This window comes from Rhinolophus ferrumequinum, chromosome 17 (genome assembly GCF_004115265.2).
Source record: "Rhinolophus ferrumequinum isolate MPI-CBG mRhiFer1 chromosome 17, mRhiFer1_v1.p, whole genome shotgun sequence".
Classification (NCBI taxonomy): Eukaryota; Metazoa; Chordata; class Mammalia; order Chiroptera; family Rhinolophidae; genus Rhinolophus; species Rhinolophus ferrumequinum.
Genome location: NC_046300.1, coordinates 55130833 through 55155440, shown reverse-complemented (window position 1 = coordinate 55155440; position 24608 = coordinate 55130833). Strand labels below are relative to the sequence as shown.

The following is a 24608-nucleotide window of genomic DNA, read 5'->3' as shown; positions in this document are numbered from 1 at the left end:
GCATGTTTATTGAGTATCTGCTCTGTGCCAGTCCTTTTGCATCTGTTACCTTGTTTAATCTCGACGATGACAAATATGTCTCTTCGTATATTAAAGTTATAAAACTTTCATATTAAGACAGTGGAATGAGCCCTGTTGGTAACCAAATTTATACTTCATCGCCTACTCTGTAAAGACTCAGTGGTGGAGATTTGATAGCTCCTTTTTAAATACAAGGCGGTTTGAATACCCAGATATCTGTAGGTGGACTTTTCTTTGCTTCCTTTCTGTAGCCTAGCTCAATTGTTTGCTCTCAGTATTTACTGTGAAGCTTGAGTACACAAAGCAATGTAATTTGCATACTACAGGTGATTAAATCATCTTCAATGTTAAGTTGGACTATATGCAACATTTGCCTTAGACTCCAGCTTTAGAACGCACCTCCCTCCCTTAAGAGAGGACCTGCTGCATTTGTGTATAGGCTGCTTAGATCCTTGGCAGTGCCTTGGAGTTTTCATTTAGTGCATATGTGTTTATGTATGTTTCTGAATCCTCCATTCTCCAACACATACCCCTGCTGTGTGGTGCACCTTTATTTGGTGCCAGGTTTAATTTGCAGATTCGTCTGAAGGGTGATAAACTTTTAATTTAGCTTCAGGTTCTTCTTTTACTTTATGTACTTCCTTAAGAATAATACATACTATGTTGTGTCACACAGATTTTTAATAATATGACTCAACTAAAAAAAAGGCAGCAGAGCTCACATGTTCCAGTTGAGGTTACATCCACATTTTACTGTGTGAGCTGCATGGCAAAGCAATAAAGCCGTACGGGCTTATCACTTCCTTAGTCATCTTACAAGGGGCTTATAATACAAATTACAAGGTTTTTCCTTAATTGTCTTTTTAAACTTTTGTTTTAGATACTTTGCTAATAGTATAAAACTGCATTAGTAACAATTGTTGCCTCCCAGTGTGTCTTTTATGTATTTGACACTAACAGATAGAACTTGATTTTCAGTATGTTTTCATATAAATTTATTAATTAGTCATGTAGTCATTAGATTGACCCAGACATTGATGTGTGAATTAAACGATAGAACTTCATTTAAAGCGGAGTGAGGGCTTTTAAAAATTTCTGGGATGATCACGTTTGTTTCTGTAGTGTGTTTATGATATTTAAAGGAAACGAAAGGATAAAATATATGGTGATAAAAGGAGAACTGACTCTGGGTGGTGATCAAACAACATGATATATAGATGATGTATTACAGAATTGTACACTTGAAACCCATGTAACTTTATTAACAATTGTCACCCCAATAAACTTTAATTTTTAAAAAAAGGAACCCAAAGTCCAGGTATAAATGAATAAATATCAGCATTGGAGGATATTTGTGAGACCTAAATAAGGTCTGGGGCCTCGTGTGGCTCAGTCAGAAGACAGTTTAGCACATGAACTAATGGAAAAGCAAGTCTAAATTTTACTCATGTCTCTGCAAGAACTTTGAAAATCATTGTACTCATTACACATGGCAACTCTTAAAATCCCCTTCCATCCTTCCTCTCTATCCAGTGATCTTTCACTTTGCTCTGCTCAGGAGCCAGCTTCTCTGTCTTTTACCCCTTTACTCCTAAATCGATATATGATTTCTATTAAGGCTGTAGACTTCGACTTTTTTCCCTCTGATTTTCATCCCAATTTTCCAGTTGTGTTTTTCTTATCATTCACATAATTCTGCATCACAACAAAATGAGACTTCTTTTAGAAAGTGGGTGAGGGGAAAGGCCAAGCACAATACGTGGGGAAGGAGGGCTTGGAACACTAACATTTTAACCAAAATTTTTTTTTTAGTAAACAAAAAAATATTGATTAAATACAATGCTTATTAAATTCATTGTTAACACTATGCCAGGAATAAAGAATTATGAATTCCTTTGAACATAAACATCATGTTCAGAGTGAATTTAATAAGTAGGGGACATTGAAGCCGAAAAGAATGGAATTCATTAATTTAGGACAAATGTAGAATAGAATATCAGAAAATTCAGCAGATTACAAAATTGTAATATAGTTACTGAACAAATACGTACCCTCAGGGAAAAATGATCTAGGGGTCACAGAGGACATTGAATAATAAGGCATCTATGTAGCACTAATGAAGACCAAGCTGCATTCAGAAATAAATTAAGAGAAAATGCTAAAACTTTCTACCCCTCATGTTAATCCTGGAAAGACATCTTCTTGCTCTTGCTCTGGTTTTGAAAGATTCAGGAAAATTTCAACTAAGTTTGGAAGACAGTCGCAGAAATGACTAATAACATTTGAAAAGAAAAAGCTGAAGTCTGAATTTTATAAGAGAGCATGGCTACTAATAGCTAGCTGTCTTCGCTTGCAGCATTGAGAAAGTACTGATTTCTATAATAGTGAGACATACTTGGTTAGTCATTGGGAAAAAAATTAGCACATGACATTAAATATCAGAAAACAGGTTTTTTTTTTTTTCAAAAAATAGACATTGTGTTGAGTCACATTCTGGGAAGTCTTAAGAAATAGGTTCCATCTTTAGACTGTTATAACTATGGAAGCAGGAATAAGAGTGCTGTGGGTTTATGTGTATAGGGTTTTTCCTGCCCCAGATTTAATGATTTATAGAATACCTAAAAAACTCTGTTCTCCAAGATTTTTTTCTTTTTAGTTTTCAATTATGGTTGACATTCACTCTTAGTTTCAGATGTACAACATAGTGATTAGACATTTACATAACTGACAAAGTGATCCCCTGGTAAGTGACCCCGCCCCCCTCCATACATAATTATTGCAACATTGCTGACTATTTTCCCTGCGCTCTACTTTCCATCTCCGTGACTGTTTTTATAACTGGCAGTTTGTACAAAATGCCTTCATTCCTCTCTGTGGATATATATGATGTATGTCTTGTTTCTGGAACTTACTCCTTATGCTTCTGCTAAGTTCATGAATATTTTAAATCAATCACCTGATCAATAGAGACATTTTTCTCCCAATATATCTGGCTAATTTAACGTTTGGCCAAATCAAAATGGTTGAGTAAGATTCTACCAAATGCTATAGCATATCTTTCTGTTATTTGTAAGGTATTTGCCGACTCCATACTTTCCTAGAGAGTTAAGTTTCTCCAGCAAAATTATCTGAAATCACTACTGCTCTTGCCTTATTTTGAAATAAGTTGCACATCTTTGAAATAAATGTCCAAGTTTTATTTCTTACCTCTCTCTCTCCCTCTTGATAACTAGGAAGGTATACATGCATACTGTACTTGCTTAACCTCAGTGTGTTAGGACTGAGGCAGCCTGCAAATTGACCTTTGTGCTGGAAAAGTGCCACAATTGTGTCCTGCATCCCAGAACCCTCGTCTTGCCGCCTTCCTTGAATGAGAAGAGAAGGACAAACATGGTGTCATTCTCTTGTTTCTTTCATGTGCACAGGGAAAAGGAAATTCGTGATTGGCTTCCCTTCATTTCCTTTCAGATGATGACTGGGTTTTTACTAAGCTTGCAAGAAATTATGCACAGTCCATTTGGGGAAGTAGCTTGTGCTATCAATAGGTAAGGTTTCTATTATCCAGGTGTCACTACGTTAGCCTTTTGAATTTTAGTTTGGGGAGTGAATGCTCAAAAGGATCAAAATCCAGCACAGTAAGAACTCATAGTAGACTGAGGGAACTTTCTTCTGGTCGCTTTAGAGGGCAACATATTTCCAAGACTTGTAAAACTATTTTGGTGAGCAGCACAGAAATGATAATTTTGTCTCTATGTAGCATTTTAAAGGAACTATTTATAGTGGTGGCAGTCTCTCTCAGGATTGTGCTTCTATTTAATATTCTTCCAAGGATAGATTTGTACCTTGATACTGTTCCAACATAATAAGGTGGTGGTTTCAGTTTTCTTCAGTGATGCACAAAAATCTGCCTTGGAAGACTTTCCATCCTCTGGAAGCACCCAGATGCCTCAGCATCACTGCTTCACTTCAGCCCCAGAGTGAGGGGGAATTCTCTGGTTCCCCATTGCATGTTGAGGTTTCCATTCCTAGCTCACCATCACATATCCGGGGAAGCTTTTTAACTCCCTACGTGTATTTTATTTGTTTAATTTTTTTTTTTTTGAGGAGGGCGCAGCTCACAGTGGCCCATGAAGGGATCGAACTGTCATCTTTGGTGTTACCATGTTTCCCCGAAAATAAGACCTAACCAGAAAATAAGCCCTAGCATGATTTTTCAGGATGACATTTCCTGAACATAAGCCCTAATGTGTCTTTTGGAACAAAAATTAATATAAGGCCCAGTCTTATTTTTCGGGACACACGGTATTAGCACCATGGTCTAGCCAACTGAGCTAACCGGCCACCCCTTCCATATTACCTTCTTCCTGATTTGCTGGGGCATACCCCATTCTCAGCCTGGCTTTGGAATGCCTGACTACAGGGCTCTCAAATGCAGATCTTTGATGCCTCTAGCATAGTATTCTTTCTGCCTCATGAATCTACTAGTCTGAGAACAGAGTAGCGGGGAGCTCTAAGTTCCTAGCAGCACCCCTAGACAATTTAAAGAGGTGCTTCTATGGAGAACCACGTATTGCCACCTGGAATGGAGAGCAAAGTTGTCGGGATGCCTCTGCTCCTAAACTACCCGGCTGCATGGAAAATCTTTCAGAAGGCTTAAGCTGAGGATTTCTCCTTTACACATTTTGTCCACGTCACCTGGAGTTTTCATCCTTTCAGCATATGTGGATCTCTTTTTTTAAAAGGTCTGTCTTCTTTGCCTAGCAAGGTAAAAAAGATACATAAAAACTCATCTAATTTCTCTATATTATTTAATAGGCATAAGTAACTTTATTTTTTGCTATTTGAATATCAAAAATTTCATATATACCTTGAAAAGAAAACTAAGTGTGCCCTTGGGTGCCTAGGTGATAAAATATCTCTGGTTAGGGAGAGTGCTAGAATGTGTAAATAAATGATCCTGATTTGGGCGTCATTTGGACTAAGCTAGAAAAGAAGTCACACTCTGAATTATTTTTTTTCTGGTAGGAGATCAATACTGTCTAGACATGGTCTCATTACGACTTTGCATTGACTGAGGCAGACACGTCAACAATAAGGCTGAGATTCCTGTAATCTGGGCTCCTGGTGGGAAATTTATGTTGCCTGTTGCTGTACAGAACTTCAGATTCACTGGTGTCAACTCTATGTATCCTAGCACCCACTCCACTTAACCATGGGGTGGTCCTTGAAGAATATGTCAACTCGTGACTTTTTAGAGATTCTGAATCCTAGGAGTCCTGGGACCTGCTGTTTAGGATTTCCTAGCATGCTTGATGATGGTTGCATAGGGCATGGGAGAGGCCTTGGAGTATTTGAATTCCCTGTGGTATCTAAAACATAAAACCAGAGACAGTAATTCAACGTCCATGTAAAGGCTCCAGCCCATTCCTGAAAGCCAGCGGCTTCCCTGTCATACAGTTAATTTCTGCAAGTAATATCTTCAAGTATAGAAATGTCGCCAGTTATCAATTTTTAAATATTCAATTGTATTCTCATTTATAAGAAAAGTTTCATCTATTCAAATATATTTTTAAATTTAGGATGTTTATGATTCCTCACCTAGGAGCAAAACGTCAAAATCTTGTCTTCTTTCTGTTAGACATTCAGACGCCAGTTGTGCTGCTCTGCATGGAATCTTAAATCCTTCATTTGCGGTTCTTCGTTGGCATTTTGCAAAGGAGTGAAGCGATGTCTGAGCCACTAAAGGCCAGAGGTGACTCAACCTGCCCAGGTTTCTAGCAGTGGAATAATGAATGTCTGCTATTGGTCAGCATCTTTACTTTTCAACTGGGGAAAGATGAGCATAGACATTGAGAAATACTGCTGATTACACAAAGGATTGCTCATGATAAAAGATCTCTTTCTGGGAATTTAAGTGTTCCAGTAGATTACCATTATTGATCATTCTCTTTCCACATAGTCTACAGATGATCTTAAAATCCTGAAACTATTATTCTCTCTTGTCTGGTGTAATTACCAGAACAGGGAATAATCTAATTAAAAAACAACAAGGATGCGTTCTAATTGTCCTAATAAATTATGTTCATACGCAATGCATGTAGTTACTTTTCAACAGGAATTTGTATAGTAGATTGACAGCTGGTCCTTTACTGCTGCAATCTTAACTTTCGTTTCTTCTAAACGAGACCATTTATAACACAATAGTTAAGTATCCACAAATCTGTTGGATCCTTAAGAGATTCTAAGGTTCCACTTAGTACATATGAAGAAGAAATGGGTTTTGGGTTTCTAGATAGAATAAAGACCCAAAACAAAAGAGGGTAAAGACCAGTAGAGTCTAAAGTGAAAATCGGTAACAGACTTTTGCAATGAAGACAATGAAATTTTCTTTCTTTTTCTTTTTATCAAGTGTAGTATGTATGCACGATACTATGATAATAACTCATGTAATTGTGTTTGTTTAATCTTAGGCGTCTTACACAAATCTATTAGACCACATATTGAATATTGCATATATGAAATGGTTCCCTCAGTAAAGTCATGTCATGTTAGTGGCAAAAATTCGGGAGATCGCTTCTGATAGGTCTTAGGTTTTCTACAGAAAATGCCAGTCTCTGCTTAGTTGAACATAATTCAGGTACAGTTTGTAGCATAACTGTATGAAAGAGGACTCAAGGCAGTGTGGAAAAAGATGTTAAGAAGGATATGAGGAGAAATAAAAAGCTACATGGAGAATAGAGGGAAGACTACAGATCAATTCTAAATAAATACAGCTACTATGCATATTTCAGAAAAGCAAATTCCCAGGTTGGTTTGTGTTCTTCTCCCTTGACTTAACCTTTGAAATTTAATTAACAAGCTTCAGGTAGGAAGGGATTTCAGTACTTATCAAGACTGGTGAGTGTTTTCTCAAGGGACACTTTCTCACAATTAGGGAACTTTGTGGAAAGGATTGATCCATTCAAATTGCCAAGTTTACCAAAGATCATGGAACTAGAACATATATAGATTCTGGTTTATATTCATAAAATTAACTTATTTTAGAACAGCAGCCATACGGACAAAACAGAAAACAGTGGACACACCATAACAGAAATGGGAATTTAAAGAAAATTATCTTTAATGGCAAAGGAATGCAAGCAAAATTCTTCCCTTCTGAGGTGCATCAGCCTACACAGGTGATGATGTTTTGGCTTTTTACTTCCTGTCTGTTAACATTCCAGTTCACATCTTCGTTTTCCATGGAAATGTTCATACTTTCTCTTTCTTTTTAAAAAAGTTTGACATTTCTTTCAAGGCTATCAAACTCTGAAGAATAGTTTTTCTTCAAAGAACACTGAGTGCCAGAGAGCTCCTAACCCAACAGAAGCACCTTCACCATCAGGTCTAACGTAGGTTAAGTACGCAGGTGTGTCTTGCCTTTCTCCTGTCCTAGGCAGGGCTGAGGTCTGCCTCTGAGAGGCAGCATGCATGTGGCACTTTTTCCATGCCTCTTCTTTCTTTCGTCTTTGTTTCCTTTGACAATATTTGTGTGTGTGTGTGTGTGTGTGTGTGTGTGTGTGGAAAAGCATATATAACATAAAGCCTGCCACTTTTACCCTTTTTAAGTATATATACTTCAGTGGCATTCAATATGACATTGCTTTTTCATTATTGGAATGAAAAGGAAATAAGGCCGTGGTTAAAGCACTTATGTTTTCATAGGAAGATCTTTTATTCTCCTCTTTATTTGTTTCTACCCTTTCTGAAATCATTTTTCACGAGAAGTGCTACAGCAGTTATAACCAGTGGTACCCACCTATGCGAAGCCAGACAAGAATTTCATCTCCATTCTAGAATGCACTTAGATGCTCATAGTGGAGAGGAGGGTATGTGGCTGGGCAAAGCATCATCATACATGGGCACGGGGCAGTGGAGCCTGTCTCTGAAGGTCCCTTGGGCATTTCTGGAGTTCTGAGAGGGAACTTCACAGGTGGTGCATAAATCTGCTATTTTTTCTCAGCCGCTGGCATTGGAAATTTTTCATTTAGTAAATAATGTAAAATATACATTAAGTAATGTTAATGTTTTGACAAAAACTGACAAAAGCCAGGGAATTCAAAGCTCCAGGAAAGCTGAAACACTTCCCTTAGTGTGCTGCCATCTAGCCATGATCTCATTCCATGCTGCTTCATTCATTGACCACAGAGACACTGAAATCATTCGTCAGGCAGGGTGGAGCGTGTTAAAATGGAGTGTAGAAGGCAAGGACTCAGCTGAGTCTTCTGTTTCTGTTGACCACTAGCACATCCTACCAGTACAGAAACTAAATTTTGGTACATATTAAGGTAAAGATAACATTCATAATTCAGTGATAAGCTACTTTAAAAAGGTGTAATAGTAGCAATCATTGCTATGAATATTCCCTAGCTTCATCCATTTGGCAGCTTCCTGTGGCACATAGGATAAGGTCTAAACTCCTTGGTGGAGGATGACGGCCTCCAGCATCCCTCCCTTACCTGTCTTCCCACGTCACCTCCCTTCTATAGATGTCCTGTACTTCAGCCAGCCATTAGTTTGTATCATTTCCCAGATGTGCCACTTTTACTTCCTCCCTCAGGGGTTTTGCAATATGTTTCCCCCTCTGCTTGGCAACTACTTTTACTACCTAACCTTCAACATGCAGCTCGCACACATCCTTTGAGAAACTTCTGCAGATTCTCCCAAACAGTGCCACTCACTCTTTCTGTGTCAGCACCACAACCAGTACGTACCTGTATTTTTGCATTTCTCACATGTAATTGTAATTATTTTTTACAAGTCTGTTTTTCCTGGCAGAATCAGAGTTCCATGTAGCCTGGTGACATTTCAACTCAGTAGGATCCGGTTTATTATATATGTATTTTTAGCTCTCCATATATGTCTTATTTTTGAGTTTCTGCCGAGACTCAGGAACTTCAAGCTCTCAAGTACTGAATGAAAGTAACAGTCAACCCATAGTCAACTCAGAACCCTATAACGAGTGAACATACTGTTCAGGAGTGAAAGGGAAGTCAAGATATTCTCAGATGAAGCAAAACTAACAGAGTTTGTCACTAGCAGACCTACTCAAAAGAATTGATAACAGAAAGGAAATACTTTTTTAAAAATGGAAACCTGGAACACCGGGGAAGAAGAAAAAGCACAGTAAACAAAAATCTTGATAAATGCAATAGACTTATCTGTTCCTCTTGAGATTTCTAAATTATGTTGGAAGACTGAAACAAAAATTACAATACTCTGCTATGGATGCAAAAGATGGAAGTGTTTATGATAATTATACTATAAATAGGAGATGCTAAAGGTACATAAGAGGAGGTAAGGTTTTCATACTTCACTAGAACTTGTAAAATACACCAATAGGTTGTGATAATTTATGAATATATAAGGTAATACCTAGAGCAACCATTAAAGAAGTTATACAAAGAGATGGACTCAGAAACACGTTAGATAAATCAAAGTGTAATTCAAAAAAATGTTCAAATTGCCTACAAGAAGGCAGGATAAAGAAAATGGAAAAACACAAACCAGAGAGAACAAAAAGAAAGCAAACAAAAATAAAATGTTCAACATTATTAGATATCAGGGAAATGCAAATTAAAGCCACAGTGATATATGGCTATCTACCTATCAGACTGGCTAAAATTAAAAATAGGATGCAGAGAAATTAGATTGCTCATATATTGCTGGTGGGAATGTAAAATGGTACAGCTACTCTGGAAAATAGTTTTGCAGTTTCTTATAAAACTAAACATGTACTTTACCATACTCCTGGGCATTTAGCACAAAGAAATGAAAAGTTAGCTCAAAGAAAGAAAAGAAATGTACATCAGTGTTCATAGAAGCGTTATTTGTCATGGCCCCAAACTGGAAACAACCCAGACACCCTTCACTGTGTGAATGAATGGGTAATCACAAAGTGGTACATCCATGCCATGGGGCACTACTCAGAAGTGACTCACTGATACACGCAGGTACTTGCCTGAATCTTCAGAGATTTAGGCTGAGGGGGGAAAACGCCAATCCCAAAGCATTACATACTGTATGATTCCATTTATACAACAGTTTTGAAACGACACAATCGTATAAATGGAGAACTGATGTGTGGTTGTCAGAGCTAACAAGGAAGCATGGGGCTTGGGGGGGGGGAACGGGCGTGGCTACAAAAGGACAACACAGGGATTCTGTGGTGATGGAAATATTCTGGATCTTGATTGTATCAATGTCACTATCCTGGGTTTGTTATTATTGTGCTGTACATTTGCAAGATGTTACGATTGGGAGAAACTAGGTAAAGTGTGCATGGAATCTCTCTGTATTTCTTCTAAGAATTTGCTTGTGAATCTACGGTTATGTCAATTAAAAAAATAATTAAAATGGGGAGAGGAATATCAACAAAAAGAATAGGGGAGAAGATAACAAACATAATTGTAGAAGCTGCCTTAAAAGTTCAGAAACTGATTTGGATGGAGAAAACAAGATGAAATCTAAATTGAGATTCCAGAAAGGGTCAAACATTGGTGATTCCAGAAGAGGTCAGGCATCGTACATCCATGATTGTGGGAGTGAGGGAATATTAAAAAGATGCTGAAAAAAATGAGTGACTATTATATCCTCCGAATCCTTACGTAGCCTTCATAGCCTGGGAACGGTCTCTCTCACCCTCCCTCCACCCGGCACCCACAGGAGGAAGGCTGAAACTGGTGAACCACAGTGTGTGTAAATGAGGTCACCAGGCATAGCCGAGGACGGGTACGAAGATGACAACAGGGTGTTTTAGTGAAAGTGAACTTAATGGGGCTCCCACTTTTTCTCATACTTAAATCCCAAAACAGTGGCAGCAAGGCTTACACACCTGAGGCAGGAGATTGGAAGACACTTCTCTGGGGAATTTGACCAGTCCTAGAAAAGAGACCTAGAAATATCGACAACCAGGACTTTCCTCAAGACATCATTCTATGCTGCCTTGTTCAATATGGTACCCACCAGCAGCCTGTGGCTACTGGGCTTTGGAATGTGGTTATCGTAATTAGAGATGGGCAGTGAATGTAAAACACACTTGGAGTTTTGACTGCTTCATATAAGAAAGCTAAATATTAATTTGTATTATATGTGGAAATAATATTTTTAGATATTGGCTTAAATAAAAAATTATTCAAATGTTTTTTTTAAATGAATACGATTAAATTGCTCCCACATTGAAAGCAGGAAAAACGACGTTTATGGAGCCTCTCTTTTCATTAGTAAACCTAAATCAACGTGATATTCACATGAAGGGAGCCATCAGCCAGGAAACAGAAAAAAGCAAGTCCGAACCACATACTGGGTGTGTGATATATGTGACGCATCTCTCTGCAGCTAGTTCCTACTGAAGTTGCTGCATGCTGGAGGTAGGCAGGGCTCTGGGTATCCTTGTGGATTGTTTCAGCCTCCTGAGTTTATCTTAGTCTGGGTGAGACTGGCATAGACTTTAAGGGATAGCAGAGGTCGTTCGCGTATCAGTTTGTTGAGTGAGTCAGTCTGTCTGGATTGGAATCCCAGATCTGCAGTTAGTCACTGTGATTTAAGTCAAGTCACTCTGCCTCTGTTTGTTCATCTATGAAATGGGAATAAAAATTATAGTATTCTTCAGGTCATGGTGAAGATTGAATGATTTAACATGTGAACATGCTTAGTGCATGACACATAGTAAGCATGTAAATGTTAGTTAGCATTATTTTTACTGCTAGCCAGTGGCTCTAGCATTATCTCGAATCCTTATGACAGCCTGTAAGCAAATTGTGTTTTCTGAGAATCTGTGGTTTAGAGAAGAAGCTGCTTTCCTGGGCCACAAAGTCACATTAAAACCTGAGGTTTTTCCATTATTCTGTCTTGCCTCATAAGTTTTAGAGAACATGGATCCAATGGGCCTTGCTAGGCTCCTCCCTATAGTTCATGTTAAACTATAGTTATCGATGGTATTTCCGTTCTTGAAGCAGGCCCTGTATCTAAATTCTTTTTAGTAGTTAGGGGGAAGATCAAAGTGTCTTTGGGAGTCTTTGTTTCTTAAAAATAACCAGCTTAAAATAATCAAGATCCCAAAAGGCATATTTTAGGGGGGCAAACTCTGCTCCCCTCAGAATCCCGACGCCACCACTCAGGGCCAGGTGGTCTTGGACAAGCTCCTCAACTCATTTCTCCAACATGGCATCATGATAATTTCTCTAAAGATTATAGTCGATACAGTACCTAATAGAAAATCCTTGACACACTAAGTGCTGTGTAATTATTAATTTTTATGATTATGATTTTTATTATAAATGTGACCTAAGTCTCAGAACTAGTTAGCACTGGAGGTACAACTGAACGTGGTAGGTCTTTTATTCAGTGCTCTCTGTCCTCTACTCTGCTGTCTAATTGGTTAGTTTCCCTACGTCCTTTTAGAGTCTACATTTATAAAGTCAGAGTTGTTAGTGAAGATTCTATAAGAACACTTTCTAAGAGTTTTTTTGAACTGCCAAGTCCCGAGATTTAGGATGTAGCGTGGTGCTGAAGTAATTGGCTCTCTTAGTCTTGAATTATAAGAAGTTCCCTTTCAGAGTATAAGGTTGAGAACCGTGAGAGGAACTCTCACATTTTGATAATTGCTTTAAGGAATAACTTACCTTTTAAAAATGCACGTTATTCAGCTGTGACTCCCTCCTTCCATTACCATGCCGTTTTGAGAATCTCATTATATGTCTTCACAGTCTTATTTTTCTGAGTTTCTCCTTTTAACTGTTTCCTCAAATACCATCACTTAATATCATTTTCTTTTCAGTTTATCCACTAGTCGGGGAAGTGGTGTACTCATTAGCACTGAAGAATTTTTTAGGAATACAGAAATGATTTAGTCTTAGGAGAATACAGAAATGATTTAATTTTCTACCTGCCACAAGAATGAAGCATCTTGAAACTGGTCCTAGCCAGCTGCTTGAAGCAAAAGCTACACTACTTATGCTGTGATATTACTGCTGTGATATCAACACAGTTCATGATTGAAGATTAATTTTTAAAATCTCATTAATAGGCTGAGCTAATAACAACAAGGTTGAGATGTTTTAAGACCTTCTTATATGTAACCTTCGTTGTTTTCTTGTGAATTGGACGGATTTGACCACGAACAAGACATAACTCTACAGTTCTCTAATACTGACACTGTAGGTTTATTCCAAACTTCTAATTGTTCCCCCACTTCCTGATAGTTAACCAGATAGATTATATTATAATTTCGTTTTCCCAATGTGGAATTTTGAAAGAAAAGGACTAACAGTCTTCCCCGCTCCCAAAATAACTGAGACAACATTAGGAAATAGACTTGCAAATATATTTCCTTTTTGTCATAAAGAAGCTTAACACTTTTTCCATTACTTAGACGTCAGTTAAAACTACAACATTTCTCTTGTTTTGGCTAGCACTAGAGTAAGAAAGAGAAATGTTCTGTTATAAGGACCTTGTTCCCTGAAACAAATCTCTAATAATACCTTGAAGATTTCTTAGTACTCTCTCCTGGTTTTTCTGTTTGGTTATTGAGCCGCTTTAAAGTGACAATTATGCTGAACTTTTCAGCTACTTTTGTTGAGCTTTTGCTCTCAAATGGAGATTAGAGAGACTTAAGCAAGTTTCACTTTTTCTCCCCCATCATTGAACCCAAGTTGATCCGGAAGCTTTGTATTCTTCATTTATCCATTCACCAATCAGAAGTTACTAACTCCTTTTCATTCAGCCCCGTGTTTGCTACCATGAAAACTGCAAAAGGTGCATTGGACAATGCCCAGGACTCAATAAACTTGCCCTCCTGTTCCTCTTTTCCTTTCCCTTCTTCCCCTCTTGTACCAATTCCCCCAAAGAATTTGAGGCCACTTACTAAATTAAAGGTAGTATGCAAGTAATAGAACAATTAACAATAGGCCATCTTTACTACCGTGTTTCCCCAAAGATAAGACCTAGCCGGACTATCAGCTCTAATGCGTCTTTTGGAGCAAAAATTAGTATAAGATCCGGTCTTACTATAATATTAATTTTTGCTCCAAAAGACGCATTAGAGCTGATCGTCCATCTAGATCTTATTTTCAGGGAAACACAGTAATTATAAGTTGTTAGGCCCATGGAATGAACTGAATTGTTGTAGATTTGCTGGCCTCCAAAGCAGAAAGGGAATTACTTGGTTTATGCAGCATTTCTTGTCCTAGCATAGAAAGCACTACAATTTTTCCATGCAGATGGAATTTCTTTGGGCTAAAAGCTAAAGGTGGAATTTATTGGTTACAAACTCAATATTGACTTCAGTGCATTTTTCAAACAGGGAATAGGTAGGTATTGGGAGCTAAGGGTGAGGGCAAGGGTCAGTCTTGCTTACTGTTGTGACCTAGGGCCCAGCACAGTGCCTGGATCATAGCAGGTATTTGGTATATAGTTGTTCAATTAAACTGAACTATTCAATGGACAATTTTGCACTGACTTTTAGTAACAATGAAGACACACTCTATGCTCCATGCCTTTGAACGTCGTGTTCTTTCCCCTTAGAAAACCCTTGGCTCACTTCCTTCTCACCCTGCAGGTCTCCAGTTTAATTCAAGTCCCTTTGTTTTAGTATCTCCTAGAATGATCTACTCCTTCCCCTTTAGAGCTCTTCCCTCAGATGGAAAAGATACACTCCTCATGGGAGTCTTTGACTCATGTCCATCTCCTTTAATAACTTCCAGGAGGTAGAGGTCATGTTTGATTTTGATCATCTTAGGATCCCAGCCCCTAATATCGTGCCAATACATACTTTAAGTAAATGAAAGTAATTAATTACCAAACAATGTGGTGAGTTGTGCTTTAAAACAATGTTTTTAATTCCATTTATTTAAACTAAAAAAAAAAATTCACCCATTTTCTCCCATCGCCCCCACCGCTTGCACCCACCAATGTGTTCTCTGTATCTACGAGCTTGCTTTTGTTTTTGTACATTCCTCATATGGCAGGAATCATACAGTATTTTTCTTTCTCCAACTTATTTCACTTAGCATAATGCCCTCAAGGTCCATCCACATTGTTGAAAATGGCAAGATTTCATTCTTTTTTATGGCTGAATAATGTTTGCGCACACGTGTGTGTATCATGTCTTCTCTATCCCTTCATCTAGTGATGGACATCCAGCTTGATTCCATATCTTGCCTATTGTAAATAATGCTGTAATGAACCTAAAAGTGCATATAAGTTCTCGAATTAATGTTTTTATTTTCTTTGGATAAATACCCAGAGGTGGAATTGTTGGATGGTAGTTCTAGTTTTAATTTTTTGAGGAAACTCCATACTGTTTTCCATAGCGGCTGCACCAATTTGCAATCCTACCAACAGTGCACGAGGGTTCCCTTTTCTCCCCGTCTTCGTCCACACGTTATTTGTAGACGGTTTGACAATAGCCATTCTGACGGGTGTGAGGTTTTGATTTGCGTTTTCCTGATGAGTAGTGACTGTTGAACATGTTTTCATAAGTCTATTGGCCATCTGTATGTCCGCTTTAGAGAAATGTCTGTTCAGGTCCTCTGCCCACTTTTTAATCAGCTTGTTTGTTGTTTTGCTATTGAGTTGTATGAGTTCTTTGTATATTTTGGATATTAGCTCCTTATCATATATATGATTTGCAGTTATTTTCTGCCATTCAGTAGGTTGCCTTTTCATTTTGTTGATGGTTTCCTTTACTGTGAAAATGAGGATAATGGATGAAAATGAGGATAATGGATGAAAATGAGGATACTGTTAAACATGATAATAATGATGGTGACGATGATGATAAAAAAGGAGTGATGGTAACTGCTCTTGAATTCTAACCATGTTCCAGGCCCTTTACATAAATTGTTCCTCTCATAACTTTATGAGGAAGGCAAAGTTATTATCCCCCTTTTACCAATGAGGAAAATGAGCATGAAGAAGATTGATGATTTAGATAAAGTCATACACTTATTTGGTTGGTAGAGCCCAGGATTCAAATGCACATTCTTAACCACTATGCAAAATTGTCTCCTTATGCTACTATTTTGTTAAATCATCTTCAATATATGATCTGGAGGAATGAAAAGATTGTGTTCTGAAGAGTGTGATAAGTTACCTTTTGACGATGCAAAATAGCTGTAGTCCGCCATCATTTCATTGTAAGGCATCAGCCGTGTTTCCAGCCAAGAGCAGAAACTGTGGAACCAGAGGCCATGTGATGATTTGTTTTCATTTCCGGGGGATTGGAGTGGCTTGTTTTTTTCACCCATCTTCCTTGGTGCACAGCCCTTTGCTGCAGTTCCATTGACAAGGAGTGATCACATACTTCATTTGTTCATTTGAAAAGCCAATGTTCATTGCAGGGCAGAGCAGCCATATTATTATAAGTACTTACTCAGACAAATTAAATGATTCAGTGTAGTAGCTCTGAAAAGTCTAATTTCTATGTGTGGAATCACGTTTATCATCACCCAAATTCAAAGGCATAAAATAGCACATTTACACTGGTAACTTATTCATAACGTTCCCTTTCTACTTTGTTTGTTTTATTGATAGAAACCAACTCAAACCCCATCTGGAGGATGGTACGCACAAAGGGATTATATTTAAATATTAGGGCTGTGATGGGCGAAGCAATTGAGGCAGATCCAGCCTCGAATTGGTGCCTTCTGCCTCCCAGCTGAGTTATGTAAAGATGTGGAGTTTCCCAGATTTTTCTTTCTGGGCTTGGCTAACTGCTTCTTCCAGGCTGTAAGGTCTCTCAAGTAATTATACATATAGGGCATTTTTAAACGCACAATATTGACTCGGGGGAAGCATCTTTTGGGCTTTCACTTTATAATTACTGATCTTTCCTGCAAGCTTTTTTCCTTCACACATTCTTGCTCCAGGAAGAGGAGGAACATTCTTTTAGACTCTAGCGTCTTTAAGAATGACCTCCTTGTGTCAAAGAGGATCTTTTGATTATTAGTGGCAAAAATTAATTATCGTAAAGTTAACTTTTTTTTAAAAGCAAAAATTTAATTTTGGAGGGGAAAAAAAATCTAATCTCAAGCCCTAGAACATAAAAGGTTAATGGCAAACTTGCTTCAAGGAGAGAAATATGAGAAGCAAAATTGATAAGTCTGCTGAAGAACTAATTAAACATATTGTTCCCTTGATTCTAGAAAATTACAATGAAGCTTTTAGCAAAGTTGGAAAAATGTCCGTGGCACGCTTTCAGTTTACTTTGTCTGTAAGTGTGCGTACCCTCTTTCCTGTGGTTCCAGAGGCGCTGGTACATGCTGAAGATGATGCGATTGGTGGTCTGGTTTTCTCCTGGCCCAGGGCTCAGTGCTCCAAATGACAAGTGGTTCCCTCTACTGGTTGAACCTAAATTCAGTCCTCCCAGTTGAGCCAACCTGGAAGGAATGACCTGATGGTCTCACTGATTATTAAAACATAGTTTTCAGTTTCAACCTTAAAAAAACCAACCGTCTGTGACCAGTTTAAATGTACTAAAGAACTGGTGATGGACTTCCTTCCTTCCTCCCTTCCTCCTTCCCTCCCCCTCCTTCTTTCTTTCCTTCCTTCCTTTCCCCTCCATCTCCTTGCTATGGATCTGATCTTGTCTCCTACCACTCTCCCCTCCCTGCTCCAGCCACACTGACCTCTGAGCTGTGCTCTTCTAACACACCAAGCATTCTCCTGCCTTGGACATTTGCACTTCCTGTTCCCTCTGCCTGGAACTTTCTTCATCCAGAGCCACGTCTATCCCTCACTGAGCCCTCTCCTGAAATGTTACCCTCTCAGTGAGATCTTTATGCTTAAAATGCAACAATTTCCCAAAACTCGCTATATTAGTTTCCTAGTGCTGCCATAACAAAGTACCGCAAACTGGATGGCTTAAGACAACAGAAATGTATTGTCTTACTGTTCTGGAGGCTACAAGTCTGAAACGTTAGTATCACCAGGGCTATGTGCCCTCTGAACCTGGCGGGGAGATCTTCTTTGCCTCCTCCTGACTTCTGGTGGATTGCTGGCAATGCTTGGCATTCCTCGGCTTGTAGCTGCATAACTCCAATCTCTGCTTTCATCATCACGTGGCGCTCTCCCTGGGTGTGTCTGTCTTCATGTGGCCATCTTCTTATAAGGACACCGGTCATATTGGAGTAGGAACCCATTCTACTCCAGTATGACCTCAGCTGAACTAACTATATCTGTTGTGATCCTATTTCCAAATAAGGTCACATTCTGAGGTGCTGTGCTTAGGACTCCATTGTATCTTTTTTTTGGGGTAGGGGAAGGCCATAACTCGTAACACTCATCATCCCCTTTCCCACCCTAGGTTTTGCCAGAGCGCATGGCATTATTTAACCAACTATGTATTTTGCATTTTTATTATGTCTGTTGTCTGTCTTCCCAGCCAGAGTGAAAGCATCACGAAGGCAGGATCAGGGCTATTATGTTTACTGCTGTAGAGAACAGTCCTGACACCTGAGTCAGAACTCAGTAAATATTTGCTGAATGAATGATTATCGGTGGTCAGTTACTGCACTGAGCAGATCCTGCAGCGTGCTGTGGACCAAAACCCTTAGATAAAGAAAGAAAATAATTACCTTTAAACAAAATCCTAGGAAATGAATAGGTGTTTATAATTATGATACTCATATTTCAAAGAAGGTCAAGTGAAGGAAAAGCAGAGGTAGAGGTCAGAGCAGAGAGGAGCCGACCAGCTGAAGGCTTAGAGCGTCGTCACTGAGTGACTTGTGGGCAGTGAGGTCTCTCTGGCCTCCTTGTCACTTCCCTGCCTCGGAGTTATCCCTGGAAGTAAGGTGGGGCACAGGGTTCTTACTTTGCCTGAGCACCTAACGTGTGCCAGGAACTGTGCCTTATCCTCATTAAGAAAAAACACCCTCTTGATAGATACCCCTCAGATACTACTGTGCCCATTTGACAGAGGTGGAAGGTGAGGCTCAGTGAATTTGAGCAGCTCTGTAAGACACAGAGATAGTAAATATGTTACTAGGATTCAAACTCAGTCCAGTTGGATGAGAAACCCATGTTCCTTCCATTGTCAGATTCCTTCAGAGTGTTGTGGACACCAGGGTTTCAAAGAAAAGGAACTAAAGTGACCCACTAAATACTCTTCAGCCAGATGATTGGGCACAGACCACTGCAGAACCGGAGAAGTACTCTTCCTACCAGACATGTGGGTTGGCCTCATCTTTTTGCAAAACAAAAAGCCCCAATGCCAGGAAGGGTCAGCTCCTGAAGGGTGCCAGATAATGTAGCCAGGGCAGTCTGAGAGTAGGAATTAAAAGGTTAAAAATAATTGGAAAAGCCACAATTACTTTTGCACCACGCTAAAGAAGATGGAATGTCACGGTACCATCCTGCCACTTCCTTCACGTGATCTTGTCTGAGTCTCTGAAGCAAGTCTTGAGCCACAGCCTCTCTTGTGCAGGGTGATGATACTACCTGCAGAAACGAGACGTGCACGTTTATTCTGTCCTCATAGCAGTACCAGTGCAGTCATCTAACTTGGTATTCGTGATGAATGTCCATGAGGAAGTTGTACCTAGAAGCCGTGCAGATGGCGGCCCAAATCACTGGAATTTCTTTTTCATGGTGCAGGTACCCAGGACCACCTGCCTGCCTGGACCCTCTGCACAAGCTCTGTGCATCCTGCCACCGGCACTCTCAGGAGGAAGCACTCGTCGGAGAGGTAGAGTTGACTTAATTTTACATTTTTTCAAAGAGTTTGTGATAACTGACCTACAACCGCATGCTACTAACAGCAGCAACGTTGCTATGTACATATGAAGTAGAACTTTTAAAATGGCAAAACTTCAGGGCTTGATTCCCTTCGAGAATTTACCCTCTCTCAACTTCTATTTGTAGCTGCCATTTTTAAATTGGGGTATAAATATTATGTCAGTTAAATAAAGGAGTGATGACTTCACTTTCTGCAGAAACCATTACCTTCCTTTCCACGAAGTGTAGCTGAACTGTTACCTGATTGACATGCTATTATATTATTCTCCCCCCCAAACAGTTACACATACTTAATCGTTTTTAAGTGTAAAAAGTAAGGTTAAGCAGATACAAAGTCAAGTCATTATGCTTTGCATGGCTTTGAGAATGATTGTGCAATTGACATGACATTAGTAGCAGCAGGAGGATGGTTCTGATACAAAACGTATCTTAAAATGACACGGGATTGTTATTGGTGAGGATGAGTCCTAGTGGCATACGTTAGGACCAATGAAGGATACATCTGATAAAAAGACTTGAAGGCAGGGCCAAAGAATCACTTGTCTTCATATGTCCTTGAATGGTTTTGCTGGATAACTTGAGAACGCATTTCAAAAAATAGCAACAAAGTGAGAGAAATGAGCTCATGGGGTACAATTTCCCCAGCGTGTTTGCAGGGGACTGTGTTCACTTAACCCCTCCCTAGAACGCACGTGTTTATGCTCCTTTTCTATCACCCCTTCTCGTCTTGACTCCCTTACCAATATCTCTCATTCTGAGGGCTCAGCAAACAATTTAGCACATGGAATAAATATAAGTATTGAATTGCCCTATTTGCCAGAACACAAAGATACTGCATTCCTTTTCTCACTCCCAGTCAAGACCTAATCTCCTTTTCCACTTTCCGTTGTCTGCCTACTGGCCATTGGACCCTGCCTTCCTTTGTCTCTCTTTCCATTCTCACTTGAAACCCACCGGTTTATGCAAAGTTGACGAAGTCTGGCAGGATTGCCCCTGAAATGTGTAAGACTGAGAGACATTGCTGCGTCTTCTCAAAGTACTCACCAAATGCAGGCATCTTCACTTCTTTATGTGCCTGGTGTCTCTCTGGTGAATCGCCTGCCTGTTACTCCTGAGAGTTTATCTGGAGAACAGAGAAAGTTTAAGGACAGTCAATAAATGAGGCAACATGGAGCGCTGGTATTATGTGCCTCTTTGCATGGAATTATTTGATCCTCGTGTTATTGTTCTGGTTAGTGTTTTTAAGCCCTGAAGCAAGGCTTTTGCTTTTCAAAGGCAAAATGTCCATATAAAAATACATCCGAAAGAGGGGCATTTTAATATCAGTAATTACTAGAAAGAGGAATTGTACAATATCACTTCAACTTTTACCATCCTCACGTATTCCTCTGTTGTTAGAAAGACTAGTTTTCTCCTAAAGGAAAAGGCATGTGCTTTATGACTCCAGATATATACTCTGTGTAGTTTATCATCTTTAAGAAGACTGATTTGGATTTCTGCTATTTGCTGTGTGATCTCAATTAACTCACTTACCCTCTCAGAACTCTGATTTCACCTTTCATAAAATAAGGCTAATTATAAGAACTACCTCGTAGAATGGTTATTAAGGATTAAATGACAATTTGTGTAAAATGATTAGAACCTCTCAAGAAATGGTAGCCATGAGGAGGATTATTATTAAAAGGAAATGTGCACTTACCAACTCTGTGTTTTCAATCTTCTATTTCTCTTAGGATGTTATCTATTGAAGTTTTCAATGAGGCAGGATATAGAGATATCTGAAACCAAAAAAAAAGGTAAAATAAATAGCATGACAAAGTACCACATAGTTAATCTTCGGTAGTCAGGATCCTATGCAAGCTTCATGGCTTTGAGGATAAATGCTGCCGGTGTAAGGGCCAGATCTGATGGGTGATGTATCATTTTATGATTTAACTTTACGCTGTGCTTTCATTCCAAATCTTCTTGTGTACTTGGCAAGATGATCAAGGAAGCACTGAGTCTGACTTATATTTCTACTTAAAACCCAAACCAAGTATCACTAGATGAGGTTATCGGTCGAGGTTAAGTATTTTGGGGAGAGGAACTAGAAAATGCAAAGGAATGTTTCCTAAATATTTCTACTTGCTTCTACTAAGTAAGCTCTACTGAACCTGACATTCTCACAGATAACAGCTATAAAGGATGGTGGGAAATTACCTGAAGGTACTAGAGAGGAAAAATAAGCAGGCAGATTCTAGAGCAGAATTGAAATTCAAAACTTGGAAGCAGGAATCAATGTACAGTGAGTCCCCCATTTTACAAGGTTTAGACTAAAGGCTGGCTGACGTTAGTTAATATGGCTTGGGGTGGCTAACTCCAGTAGAAAATGCACAGTCTTTTGGTTTGAAGAATCAAAGAACAGTATTCAGGACAGCCACAGTCACTGGAAAATGAAGCTAGAATCCTGGAAAAGAGAGGGGCAGACAAGAGCAGCTGCCAATTCTGTGTATAAGCACTGCCCGAATTTTTGACCGATCCTTGAACCACCTGTGCATGGAGCAGACCCCAGCTAGCACTGTTAAAGATCAAAGAACTGAACTGAGAGTTGAGCTGCTACCCAGGAGATAGTTTTCAATTTCCTTGTAACCAAGTTAATTCCCTGCTAAAACAAATACATGAATTCTCTTCAAAGAACTCTAACAGGTGTCATTCACACCATAGTATTCATATTTACACATTCACATGATACAACCCAAAATTATGTAACATGAAGAACCAAGAAAATGTAACCCCATCTGACGGGAAAAGGCAATCATCTGAGACCAATTTGAAGATCACCCAAATATGTGAATGCACAAAGATTTTAAAGCTATTATAACCATACTCAATGAAAGAGAGAACAATGCATTCACAATGAATAAAAACATAGTAAATAAAAACACACATACACAAAAAACCAAATGGAAGTTCTAGAACTGAAAAATACAATATTTGAAATAAAAATTCACTGAGTGGACTTAACATCAGTTAAAAGTAACAGAGGAAGGAGTCAGTGAACTTGGAGTTAGATCAATAGAAATTTTTTTTCTGAAGAAGAGAAGGAAAAAAAGATTTAAAATACTAAACAGAAAAAAAAAATGAACAGAGCCTCAGGGACCTGTGTGATAAAAATGAAAATGTATTAATTAGATAAAAATGAAAATGTGTAATTAGAGTCTCAGAAGGAGAGCAGAAAGAGAATGGGACAGAAAACAATGTGAAGAAATAATGGGTAAAATTTTTCAAATTTGGTGAAATACGTAAGTTTATAGATCAAGAAACTCAACAAACCCCAAACACGATAAATTTGAAGAAAACCATGGCTAGGCACAGCACATTTAAATTACTGCACACCACCAAGAAAGAAGAAATCTTGATAGTAGCCAGAGAAAAATGGCACATTACGTTCCAGGGAGCATTGCTTTAAATGAGCATTGACTTCTCAGCAGAAACTACAGAGGCCAGAGAAAGTGAAACAATTTTTAAAGCACAGATTTTAAAAAATCTGTTAACCAGAAAATCTATGTGTAGTGAAAATACCTTTTGCAAATGAAGGCAAATTAAAGACATTTTCAGATAAAACTAAGAAAATTCATTGTCAGTAGATCTACACCCCAAGAAATGCTAAAGGAAGTTGTTGAAGAGCAAGTGAGGTAACATCAGATGGAAGCTTACCTCTTGGAGAAGGAATGAAGACTGTCACTTTTATTAGGGTACGGGATGAGGATCTGCAGGTCCCATTCCTGGACTCCCCTGAGGACAAATGAACATTTTAATGGTATATCTGGCTACATTTTTGGATCCAGTCAATGTCTATGAAACATGGGGAAACTTGCTATTGTACAGAGAGATAGATCCATGGTTTTGGCCCTGTTTTCTGGGTACTCTATTGTATGAATTATGAACCTGAAAACTTCATGTGTGTGTTAGGTCTTGATAGATTTCTGTATTTTTGGTAGACATATTTACCGTAAGAATTTAGAGATTGTTGACAGCTTTCCCAGATGTCCATGTGTCCTGTGACATGAAAGAAGGGCAGCAAGTGTGGATCTTGGCTCTGTCTGCAACAGAATATTGTATCAGTGCATGGAGTTCAGAGGATAAGTGATTTCTAGGTGATGTTTAAGAGTCATGCATTTTAGTTTTACTACTTATGATTAATAGAACTACGTTTATATCTTAAAGCAGGGGTGTCCAACCTGCGGCCCGCGGGCCAACTGCGGCCCGCAATCCATTGTTAATTGGCCCGCAGCAAATTCCAAAAATATATTTAGTTTACTTAAATAAACCAGGTGAGGCAACACGTACTTCACCTCAAGTGAGTGGCCGGGCTGTGTGTGTATTTTACCGCATACGGCCCTTGGTGAAAACCGATGAATAAAGTTTGGACACCCCTGTCTTAAAGGGTCAATATTTCAGACTTTTCAATGTTACTGTGTATCAAATACTATACTGAATGCTTTTGTAAATATTCTCTCTGTATCTTCACAACAATGTTAAGAAATAGATATTATCCCTGCTTTAGAAATAAGGACACGGAACCTTGCGTATTTTCTCCTTTTAAATAGAAGGCTGATATGTTTGCTCCTCTCCATGACATACAACCTAAGCAATAGTTTCACTTTCGTGGCTTCACTTTCGTGCTTGTGAGAACTACTATGTAATTTGCATAACATTTGTGAGGGTCCCTAGCCTGGACTCAGGTGACACACGAATCCTGGTCATTGCTCCTTTACTAGCTAGCTAAGAAATCTCTATTTCATTTGTGGTGGCTTATAGTCAATTTAAAATAA

General features: G+C 38.8%; 1 protein-coding gene across 5 annotated transcripts in view; it reads left to right on the top strand.

Moving 5' to 3' along the window:
- Window positions 1–24608, top strand: part of FHIT (fragile histidine triad diadenosine triphosphatase) — a 1395299-nt gene that overhangs the window by 333566 nt on the left and 1037125 nt on the right. For 4 of the 5 annotated variants that reach the window (XM_033131625.1, XM_033131622.1, XM_033131621.1 and 1 more), the window contains one exon: window positions 19654–19744. The gene's annotated coding sequence lies outside the window, so the exon portion shown is untranslated. Of the gene's footprint in view, window positions 1–19653; window positions 19745–24608 lie in introns of those variants that run through there. The other variant, XM_033131618.1, reaches the window with a different exon arrangement.